Genomic DNA, 12,096 nt, shown 5'->3' with positions numbered 1-12,096 from the left:
CCTTTCCTTCTCATCAGGAGATCTTGCCAGTTCTCCAGATTTTTTTTTCCCCACCAACAGGAAACAAGTAGATAAACTGTGTTTTAGTGGAAATCTCCTCCCATTTCAGGAAAAAAAATCAATCATAGAATCATGAAATATCCTGAGTTGGAAGGGACTCAGGAGGATCATGAAGTCCAACTTCTGAATCCAACCCAAGCCCAAGTACCTCAGCTTTTGAGGGGAGAGATAGAAGGGCACATGAACACAAGAGCTGCATGCAGAGCAGCCAGAATCATAAAATCATGGAATAGTTTGGGCTGGAAGGGACCTGAGCGGTCACCAAAACAAGGCCAAGCACTGCACCCTGTCCATGGCACCCAGCTTCAGGTGGCTACCTCAGGCACACGTAGGACCAGTCACGTTGCCCTTGTCTTATCAAAGGAAGAAATAGGTACCTCCAGAGGGCAATTTAAACCTCAGGTGGATTAAAGTGCCCTTTGGCACTAAGCAGTTCAATAGTGCCTGAAATTAGCCGGGATGAATCTGGACCTTAATCAGCAAATGGACTTTTCATTCTGTGAAAAGTGTCAAGTTGCAAATTATTTTTCATTTCAAATGAGGACCAAAAAAATCCTCCACCAACATTTCATTTTCCCCATGATTTATTTTTAAATTCATTTGAGTTAATCAAAATATATATTTTCAATCCCTTCAAAACATTCCCATTTAATTTTATACATCTTTAATTTGTCTACACATAAACTGCATTTTAAAAATTAAAAGTTTTCCCTCCAAGAAGAAAGAACAAACTCCTTTGGTTTGCACCTACCAAAGTCAGACCTCTGATACTATTTCCCTCATGTTATTTAAAACAAAGATTCTTCAAAACTTATCCATTTTCACATATAAAAATAATCATTTTTCATCAAGGTGATGACATTTTCTTAGAAGATGCAGTGGTATTTTCTGAGCCACTTAGTGTGAGCATGACTTAACTACCCTATAGAGGAAGATAAGTCAAGGGCTGGACAGGGCTTTGGTGAGGGACAATTCATCCCAGAGAAGTTGAACACTTTGAAAAGGATGAGGTGCCCACCTCCTTCCTAATACGTGCTGCCCTGTTTGACTATGGCTTGAATAATGTGGCTCTGCTAGAAATATCAATCTCCAGCAAAAAGTCTTGCAGCACACAGCTCGAGAGGGAAGGAAGGAGGAGAGGGGGAAAACCCACCACCAAATGAGTTCTCTGATAGTTTTCAAATGTTCAGAATGTCAATCTCCTGGCAACACCTGCACATGGCACATAGACCTTGGCTTGCTGGAGTCCCCACAGCATCTTTTCAAGTAATCTATGGGAGAATAGAAGGATGTGGCCTTGAAAAAAACCCTCTAAGTGCATAAACAGCTGTGGCCACATTTCCTACGTCTGACATCTCAAGGTTGCTGCAAGAGGGGAGAATAAGGACAAACAAGGCTCGAACACAGGCTCTCCATAGGAAAGTATTTCCCATGTGCTGGTTGTTCGTTAAAGAGTTTAGCAACTCAATTTGCAGAAGGATTTTAGCTGGTTCCTGGTAGCTGCTTTCTGCACTAGTAGTGGTGTGGAAGATTTCTGTGCTGCCTATCTGCAGCTCCCTGTGGATAGCTGAGTACACCCTGTGTGGATGTACCAGACAAAGTCATAGGTGTGGTAAAATTCTGTCAAACATCCTTGCTCACATGAGTGGACTTAAAAAAGAGTGAAGAGCATTACACAGAGTGATCACACCAGTCCAGATCAGTACTGAAGGTAAATGGAATCCTGAGGATAATCCCAGCATTTTGGTTACTGGCATAGCTACTCCACATCTGACACTTGGTATCCCACCAGTATGGCCAAGGAGGCAAATGATTTCCAAACTGGGAATGAAACAGTCCTTGTCATGGGCAGATCTGACAACACAGACTCACCTCTGGAACAGCACCAAATCCAAGTGGCTGGCGTAGCCATTAGTGCCTTCTGGTTAGCTCATCATCCCACAGAGAGGCCTGAGCATCCACACGAGGAGAGGTGTCTGTACAATGCACACTCCTACTGAACCTGCATCAGGGGCTGAGGGACTCATCCCACACCAGGAAGGATTTCCAAAACAAAAGCCATAAGGCCAAGCAGAATCCCCTCAGTCTGGAGGGAGCACAGGCACTCGGCAGCCTCTCCTGGAGCTCCAAACTGTGCTTCCTCCATGCCTGGATGGAGAGGAGAGACGAGAACCATCTATCCACACATGCAATGACCCCAGGCATGGAGCCCTCCACCCTCTCCTAGCCTCTCCTGGGGTCTCAGGCAGCAGGGCCACAGGAGTTTGGGGAGCACATCAGGCAGCACTGGCCTCCGAGGAGCTGCCTCAGCAGCCAGAGGCTGCTGAAGCAAAGCTTCACTCACTGTCACATGCTGCAGGGAAGGACAGATGGCACCAGAAACAGTGCCCTGAGCTGACACAGAGCAAGCTGCCTGCTGCAGGACGAGCCTGCACACTTGCAGAGCTGCTCTTACATTTGTCTTGCTGCAGCCTATAGAAATCCAAGTGCCATGCTGCTCCTGGTGTTCCATTTGGCCAAACTCCACACTCCTCACACAACCAAACCCAGGGATAACTCTGGCTTTGGGATGCATCCCATCAGCACAAATGCAAATCAGCCCTTTACTAGAGGCAGCCTGCAAGGCTGTTTGCTGAGCACTTCATCAGGGCGCAGAGGAGCTGCCGGGGCTGCGGCAGGTGACGCCAGCTGTTGTGGAAAATGAGCAGAGAGCAGGAGGCTGAGGCTCCCTCTATTCCCCTTGCTGGGCTCAACTCTCCATAATCCTTAAAAAGGGAGGAAAGAAAACAAAACAAAGCCCCTCTGCATCAGCCTGTTTTGGCCATACTTCCTCCCTACTGCAATGGCACTCGGGCCATCGCAGCAACCCAATGAAGTGTTGCTGTAATTAAGGTTTAATGGAGCTGCAAGGCTGTGTCATAGCAAAGAGCCTTATAACAGAGGTGGAATGCAATTTACTACCCACCAGGTAGAGAGCAATAAATCTGCAATATTTATTGGCAAGAGAGAGAAATGTGATCCAGAATTCCATATGCTGGGTTGGGGGAGGAGATGAACATCACTTCCAAGGGGGAAAAGTTCCTCGACTGCTCTTACTCTCTCAGTGTTGTGTCTCAGAACAGGGTTAGCCCTGATGTGCTGGTGGCTATTCCCAAGGATCCCAGAGCACCTTCCATGCTGCAGGCAGGCCACACCAGGCTGCTTCAAGGGCAGGGAGTGGCAGCTGGTACCTTGCCACTTCGGGAGGGGATACTGTGACCAGCACATCTGGCCAACCCTGCATTCCTGCAATAAGAGCCCCAGGATAATGTGAACACAAAACCTCAGGGCCAGCCCCACAGCTGGGGTAAGCCAGCACAGCCACACTGATTTGTACCCATGGAGTGGCTGGCCTCAGGCTCTGCTTCACCTCTTCCACTTGAAACTTGTGGGCAGGCAGTAAACTGAATGGTATTCAATTTATTGCCCTCGGAAGGGGGAAAGGCTGAGCAGCCTGCAGAGCTGAGCCTGCTGTTCTTGAGGAATAGAGGCATTCCCAGCCTGCTGCTTGAGACATTTAAACTATCCCTTCTGCTGCTGAGACTTCAGGGAAGCATCTGAAGCACTTCCACTGGCAAATCTGGATTTAAAAAAAATTAAAAAAAAAATCACACTCCAGTGTTACATGGAGTGCAATGACACTATGGAAGTGTGATGAGAGGATGCCACTGACCATCCTTAAGGCACAGACAAGTCAGAACTAGAGAAGATTCATGTTTCTGGAAGATCTTGAACTGCACAAATGTCCCATCATAAAACATGTGTCCATATGCAAAGGAGACACACACCCAGCACACGCAGTGCGTGGCTTTCTCTGGTAATTTTTAAGTTGAGAAGGGATGCATGTGTGGGAATAGAACACACTGTATTTTTCTGTGTCCTGAGATGAATGACCAAATGCCAATGCCTGAGAAATACCCCCATCAGATGAAGCCAACCACTGAAATATTGGCAGGTGGGAAGAACACCCACAGAAAATCCCAGCCCTGTAAGATGCTGAGTACCTGTGCTGGAGACTGTGGGAATGACAAATGGCTGCTCCCTCCCGTGGGACCAGATTAGCTGTTTCCTATGTGCCCAACAGACTTTTTCTCTTTGAGCAAAACAAGTAGCAGGTGGCTTGTCCTGCCTTCCAAAAGGGCTGTGGCAGATGCAGAGCTGTGCTGGAGGGGAAGCTAAGGTTTCACATCCCCAAATTCCCTGCTAGTTAACTGGGTTGGCGGAGGGTCACCGAGATTTGTTTTTGTGCATATGTGAGTGTCAGACACCAAGCAAAGAACAAGAGGGAGTTTTCCAACAAGATTAATCCTCTACCAGAACTGGCTCTGTCCCAGAAGTGACTCTCAGAAATGCTGGCATAAATCTACAATTAATGCTGTTTGCTTCAATAGAGCTGCTTGGGACGTAATTGACAGCGATGTTTGGCCCACTTGGTGCTGATCCCATGGCTTATGCTCTCATTTTCCCCTCTCTGAATGCATTTCCCAGATGGATTTCCAGCTCCTCTCCACAGCTCAAGTGTTTAGGGGTGCAGAACTCCACCACTCCACAGAAGTGATTCCTGCTGAAGGAGAAGAGGCATTGGCAGCGACACTGCTTGTCCCTGGTGCCATCTGTTGTAACTGTGTGGTGACATCAGTGCTCTGGCCTCTGTCAGCCCGAGGTGACAGCGCCACGGGCCCTTCATGTGCTTCCAGCCTCTCAGCACGAGCCTGGGGCAGACTCTGGCAGCGTTTCAAGGCAGAGTCCGAGCTCACCGCAGCCCTGCCAGGGTGATAACCTTGGCCATATCTGCCCAGGCAAAGGGCTCAAAGGTTCCTCACAGGTCTGGCTTCCAAGTGAAAAAAGTCCATCATTTATTGACTGCAGTTACCATCAGCTGGGAGAGCACTGGAGAGGCTCAGCCCCTCAAACAACCCTGGAGAAATGGGACATCTACCCAGAACACAGACTCCTGGCTTGAAAGGGGTTGTGCCTGTGTTAGCAGGCAGCTTTTTAGTTCATCACCTTTCATCACATTTTTTTGAACATCTCAAAACAAGCTCTTCCCCTGCCTGCTCATCCACAGGCTTCTGTGGCCCTGGGTATTCAAGTACCACACACATGAGGCAGCAACAGTGGGTGTTGTATTAGCAGGGCTCAGAGAGCAAAACGAGGGTGTTCTTCCCCTCCTTAGGCTTAGACCATAATTTAAGACTATGTCAGGTCTCATCTGGATGCCCGGGCGTGCACATACTCTAAGCTCTATAGTTTTGGGAAGCCAGGATTGTCTGGGAAGGCTGAAGTCCCATTTCTTTGGCACTCCAGAAAGGAAGGTAAACTCCACCATTTCAGTAACACATTCCATGCAAAAATCTCTGTTGCCTCACACTTGCCACAGTGATCAGGGCTCAGGTCACACTAAGGTGGTGGGGACACTCAGGGACCCGTCCTGAGCTCTCCAAGCACCAAAGTGAATCCCCCAAGACATGGGACTTGGTTACATTTCACCTGGAACACAGAATGCCAAATTCCAGAGGCCTCCTGTGAGTCCTTCCAGAACCTGAGACACTTTTTGGAAAGTTTTTGGAAATAGGAAAGGATGTAGAGAGGTTGTTTGGGATTGTCCCCAGCCTCTTCCCACAGCTGCCCTAAACTCCTGCACTGCACCACCCTCCTGCTCAGGGCTGAGGACCCTCACAACCCTCAGCCTTCAACTGCTTCAGTTCCAGGCTGAGACCAGACTGCCCACATGGGTCAGCTCAAAGTGCCCTTTTGATGGTCCAGATGATCTCCAGGGCTGTGCTGTGAGCCAAACTTCCTCCATCCTCTGGAGCTCCCACACCAGGGCCTGGCTGCAAAGCACTGAGGGCTAATCATCCTGAAACCATTCCCTCTCCCAGAAAAGCTCTGTCTGGCTGAGGGCAGACAGCTTCTCCTTCCTGGAGGCACTGCCTAAACACAGCAAAGATTTTGTTACTGGGTCAGGTTTTTATTCCTCCCTCCTTCTCACTGCCTACAGAGCCAAAGGGCCTGTTTGTTTTGCTGTTACTTATCAGAAAGGTTTATTTGCGATTGCTTGAGAGGGGAAAAAACCCTCTGTAGCCAGGGGCAGACAAGCTCAGTGCTCAGGAACATAATGGCTGCAGCCCGCAGGCCCATATGCTCGCCATCCTGTGAGGTGGAAGGCCAGCTCTGATCACATCCAGCTGCTGGGGATACGACTGATCAGGTATGGCTGGATGTCAAAAAAACCCAGGGTCAGCTTGGCTGGGGGTTGAGGCAGGGAGAGAACGGGCAGGGAGCTGTTTAAAGTGTGCTGCAGAACTGGGAATTTTCCTGTTTGGAGATGTCAGGGCTGCAAACGCAGACACATCTCCAGCCCCCCTGAAGGGAGGGAGGGAAGGAGGAGGAGGAGGTTATATTTCCCTTGTCAGCTACTATAGCATCCTCTGGGCTTCATGAGAGAAAGAACGGGGCTTTCAGACTGCACTGAATAATTCCTGCATTTTTAGGTTCCTATTTCCTCCTCCCCGATGAATTAAGACCTAGGAATTCAGCTTGTTTGTTGTTGCTTTTGTTACTGAATATCCATGAAAAGCTCAATGTCCCTGGGAACTAATTAGGTATTAACCCTGCATTATTGCTGCATATCAGCCATGGAAACACACCATTTGGCTAAATCCCCTTGAAATATGGAAATATTGAAGGGTCAGGTGGAATGCCTAAAAACAAGTTAAAAAATAGGAAGATTTCTGGGATAGGGAAGGAAAGGAGGAAATATTTGAACAAAACCCACATGGTATTATTTTCTACAGTTTCTATCACATCCTAAGCAAAACTAACAGGTAGGAACAAATCTCTTTTTAGAAGAACAATGAGCTCTCACAGGGAATTGTATCTGGGGGAGATGTGGGACAGGTCAGGAGCTACACAGGATCTATTCCAGCCTATCCTCAACTGCTTTACTTGTTTTGTTCTTAGATCCTCAGGTTTTTTGGCAAGATACTTTTGGAAGAACACCTCAACCAGACCATACTTCCAAAGAGCTGAACCTTCAGTGCTGCAGGCAGTAATTTTGTATTTTGGAGTGTTGTCTTGCACATCATTCCCTGACACAGAGACACAGACCACTAATGGCATGATAGGAATAAGTGTGTACCTATCTATATTTTATTACTCATGCCATTTTGGGGGTTTGCAGATAATTAACTCTCCATACTTATTAATCTGTTTTCCCTCAAAAATCTTCCCATTCCACTTGAAACCCTTATTTGTGCTCCAAGCAGCAGATCAGACTCAACAGAGCCGCAGAGCAGCTTTGGAGAGGCCTTCAAATATCTGAACACTCTAAACCCAAGCCATGGGAAATGGGATTGCTCCCATCCAGCCTCCCCAGGCCACAGTGAGCAACACCCTCCTCTCCTGTGGCTTCAGAACTCCCGAGCCCCCAGTGCCAGCGATCCAGCCCCTCAAACCTGAGTGTTTCTCCAACACTGTGTCAGCCCAGACAGACTGACTCAAGCCAACACCACCGCTCAACCAAAATATTTTGATTTGATAAAACAAACTCCTGAACTGTTTAGACTTTGCCTGAGCAGACTCACAATGGAGGTTTCCTTTTCAGCTTCCCTATTTATTCTCATGTCTGCCATCATGCAGTTGGGGTGAGCACAGCCAAACCCATTCCCTTCTCCTTTCCCCCGGATCTCCAGGGAAAGGCCAGGTCTCCAGGACTGTCTCCCACTGCATGGAGCCAACCCAATTGTGGATGACTTCAGGAAACCCTACACATGGCTATAATGGAAGATTATTATTACAGCTCTTTGCTTTCCAGTTGTACAAGCACTTCCCACAAACCCTGTATGGAAGTGAAAGGCTTTATTTCAATTGTTAATGGGTTTACAGAAGGCAGTGTCCTTCCCAAAACATCCTTGTCTCCCTTTTCCAATAAAATAACCTCGTGCTTCTCACCGTGCACAAACCAGCTCTCAGTGCTCACAGTGTGAGGTCTCTTCTCACACCAGATTAAAGCCAGACAGAATCAATTAAAGTAAAAAGGATGGGGTCTGCTGAGATGACAGAAGGCATTTGGGGCAAAATCTCACAGCTGAATGCTGTGAGATGCCATTGCCCAGACTCCTGCTCCTCTGTGGAAGCTGTGGCACATCATCTCTCCAGATGATTTCAGACTGCCAGTTCTACCGATTTTTTTTTCCCCTTGCAGTGGCTCATGAGGATAAATAGCAAAGAAGATACAAGTCAGAGACAGAGGATATGGAGACGATCAGAGGAGGGACTTTGGGAGGGATGAATAACAGCTTTGCTTCCCCCCATTACTCAGGGATGACTAATTCCTGTGGGGCCCTGAGATAAGAAAACCAAACCCAGATTTTTGTACCTCACAGATGAACACATCACTGCTCCTTCTGAAGACTCATTCTCCACCTTCTATCCCTCCACAAGCAACCCCTCAGTATCTATTTCTATATCTGCACCTATTCTACATCCCCTCAGACCCACCCCATGCACACCCCTGCCTTTGTCCTGCAGTGACCCCAGGCCATTCCCTCGTGCCTTCCCAAAGGGAATGGGAAGGCCTGCAGCCTGTACAGACCCTCAGAACAGATGTTGGCTTTGTAACTTTACCCCCCTGCCCTGTGAGCCATGCCCCTCCCTCCCTCCTCGGCTGACATGCCATCTAATTTGTCACCTACAAGGGAGGTCAGGGTCCTGCTGGGTGCCCAACATCTCTCAGCTTGGGGCACTTAGTTTCACATTTTTTCTCCCACTAAACAAGATGTTCAAGCAAAAGAAGAACAAGGCAAAGAAACTGGTCTGAGAAAAGGAATGATGGAGACCCAGTCTGATGGGGAAGGATTTTTCTTTGCTTCCCTCCCACCTAAGTTCTCCTGGTAGCAGGCACAGATTTCCAGGGGGAAAATCTCTCTGCAAGATCCTGAGACCTTCATCTTCCTCTGGGAGCAAGTAAGCATCATTAGCTCTTAGGAGATTGCCTTGCTTGGCTGATCTGTGGCATGAACAGGCTCTAATTAGTCATTTAACTTAAGGACTAAGACTCCCAAGAGAAGATTTCAGTGGGGAATTCAGAGCTCTTCAGACTGAAATCATCAACTGTGTAATGCAATTGCTTTGCATCACCCTCTCACGAGCTCTGCCTCCTCCTCCTCATTTGTCTATCTATTAAAATTGGTGCTCTGAATACTTCCACAGCCATGTTTGCCAAACCATGGCTTGTGCAGCCTCCCTGGAGCCACCTGGGAAAATTCCCACCCCACTGGCTCCTGGGGTTGGGCTGGGAGAAGAAGGTGTGGCTGTTTGAGGATGTGGGGCTGCTCAGGAGCAAGGGCTTCTTCAGGGCTGTCTGATACAGCACAGGAGACACAAAAACTGCTTAAAACCCCAGATTTCTAGCAAAGGGGTTCCTAGAGCAGGATGCTCTCAACACCAGACTTGAACTGGACTGTTTTAAGGCTGATCTTCATTTAAAACCCAATCCAAGTATCAATCTTGAGCCTACATCTTCAAATGATTCCAATATCAGCTGAACATTCCCAGAACTCTGAGGTTATCTGATATTTTATTATAAGCAGCCACAATGCAGTGTTAATGTTTGCTACTTTCCTAATGTACATCCCAAGGACGGGAAGATTGGATCTGTGGCATTCCCAGCTCCAGTATTGTCATGCAGAGTTCCCTTAATACAGTATTTTCCCCAGCTCGTACTATTCCTGGTAGAATACAGAATCATTAAAGTTGAAAAAGACCTTTAAGATTGAGTCCAACCATTCCCCCAGCACTGCCAAGGCCACCACTAACCCATGTCCCCAAATGCCACATCTGTATGTCTTTTAAAAACCCTCTGCCCAACCTGGCCTTGGACACTTCCAGAAGGCCAGGGACAGCCACAGCTTCTCTGGGAAACCTGTGCCAGAGCCCCAGCACCCTCAGAGGGAAGAGCTTGTTTCCTAATAGCTCATCTAAACCCACCCTCTGGCAGCGGGAAGGAAGGAAAGGTCGGCATGAGGTCCACAAGCACCGGTGGAAGTCCTCGATAACTCTTTGAAGGACACCCCATTCCCTCCCGCTGGCAAACCTTGATGAGCAGACGTGCCTGACACGGTGTGGCACAGAGAGAGAGAGGGAGGGAGGGAGGGAGGGATCCCCAGTGTCCCCAGGGCCCCGGCCCAGCCCCGGCGCTCCGGCTGCTCACCCAGGACCATGGACAGCAGTTCCCAGCTCCCGGCGCGCTCCGAGCCCAGCGCCGGGCACAGGGCGAGAGCTGGCTTGGATTCCTTGGCTGCAGCTTGAAAACACTCACATAACGTGTCGTGAGCCAGTTGTGCTCGCCCTGAGCGCTGGTGCTCCTCAGTGAGCGCACAACAACCCCAGGAACACCCTTCTCCCTGCGGAGCTCGGGTGGACACCTCATAAGAGGGCAGAGAACTTGGAATCTCTGCTCTGCTGTAAACAGAAACCTGTTCCCTGCCCCACGTCCTGACAGTATCCAGGATGCTGGGCAGCACCCAGAGGAACACCTGTGACTCTTTCAGCTTCCACTATAAGCAGCCCCTGGTTTCCAGGACATACTCTAAGGGGTTTTGTGCAAAGGACAAGTTGTTATACACCCACATTTATTCCGTGCCAGAAGAATTCACCAAACAAGAGTGTGATGGCACCTCATAGGATTTTTGGGATGGTCCTTGTGGACCCCTTGCAACTCGGGATGATTCTATGATCTCCATTTCTGAGGTGACAATGCCACTTTACACACCGAATTTACAACCACATAACCCTGGATATATGCAGAGCACCAGTGATACACATCTTTCCAGAGGGAAAGAAGAAACAGCACATTCATCTCTGCCATTACACTGCAAATTGTTTTAAATATCAATGCCAGCATATAATTAATTAATTCCCTCACATTTCCAGTTCTACACAGTTGTCTCAAAATAAGGGGACCCTCAGCCACCACTTTTACTTTTACTTTGACAAGTGTAACATCACTGAGATATTACAAGACCAGTACCCCTACATTATTCTCATTCAGCATCCAAAGTTCAGCTTGGAGGATAAGGAAAATGAGAGGAATGGCTAGTGACAGTAAGCCTTGATAGGGTCATGGGCTTTGCAACAGCTCCAACATGCAGGAGGGTGAAAGCATCACTCTCAAAGCAAAGGGACAGAGGAAAGAAATGAAGAAGGGGGAGAGGAAAGAAAAAGGAAAGGTTGATGGACAGTTGGACTTGTTGAGGGTGAAATCAATTAAAGTGCATCAAATCCAGAATTCATGCTTTTTCAAAGTGACAAATATGCACTGGAAACTGAGAAAGACTAGGGGAAAATAATGTCTTTGACCTCCCGGAGACCGGCTGTTCCTTCCGTCAGAGGAGCCAGAAGTGAAGTGAGATGCGTTCATGATAAATTGTAACAGCCAGGCAGCCACCTTAAAAAAGAACGAGGTGAAAAGGTTACAGAAGGGACCCAAAATGCGAAGAATTCAACCAAACATCAAGATAAATCAGCTCAGGCCCTTGTGTGTGCAGAGCCAGCCTTCACAGAGCTGCTGCGGCTCATCTCAATTTGTTAGCCTGGCCTGAAGTGTAAGAGACACACACAGCTTGTTTACAAAAGCTTTGGAAAACATCCTTACAAAGAGCTGCCTCACCTCAGCCTTCCCAGGTGAGGGGACACCGTGATCACCCTGCCTGCCATCCCAGCTTAGAGCCTGTCAGACAGAAATTACTTGGATGCACACAAATATCCCCAGCAATCCTGTGTTTTAGGAGAAAGCTTTCCAAGGGTTGGACACCTCTCTCCTACTAAAGCAAACATAAAATATTCACACTTCTGAAAGTTTCAGAGCCTTAGTATCTCTTATTTTCCCTTGCACTTAGACAGAACTTCCTAGTTTTCGTCTTCAAAGTGGGGTACAAATATTTGTGTTGATGCTTCCGCTAGTATGGAACTTTGGATTTTTTTCCCTTATTAACA

The 12,096-nt window shown here is 48.0% G+C and overlaps 1 long non-coding RNA gene across 1 annotated transcript in view; it reads right to left on the bottom strand.

Moving 5' to 3' along the window:
- Positions 1 to 10,481, bottom strand: part of LOC137484789 (uncharacterized) — an 88,010-nt gene extending 77,529 nt beyond the window's left edge. Inside the window, exons 1-2 of the long non-coding RNA XR_011005036.1 lie at positions 10,313 to 10,481; positions 8,981 to 9,109 (exon numbers count right to left, since the gene is read on the bottom strand). This is a non-coding gene — a long non-coding RNA (uncharacterized lncRNA). The remainder of the gene's footprint in view (positions 1 to 8,980; positions 9,110 to 10,312) is intronic.
- Between the last annotated feature and the right edge of the window lie 1,615 nt (positions 10,482 to 12,096).

This window comes from Anomalospiza imberbis, chromosome 18 (assembly GCF_031753505.1).
Source record: "Anomalospiza imberbis isolate Cuckoo-Finch-1a 21T00152 chromosome 18, ASM3175350v1, whole genome shotgun sequence".
NCBI lineage: Eukaryota > Metazoa > Chordata > Aves > Passeriformes > Viduidae > Anomalospiza > Anomalospiza imberbis.
This window is presented reverse-complemented; position numbering and strand designations above follow the sequence as displayed.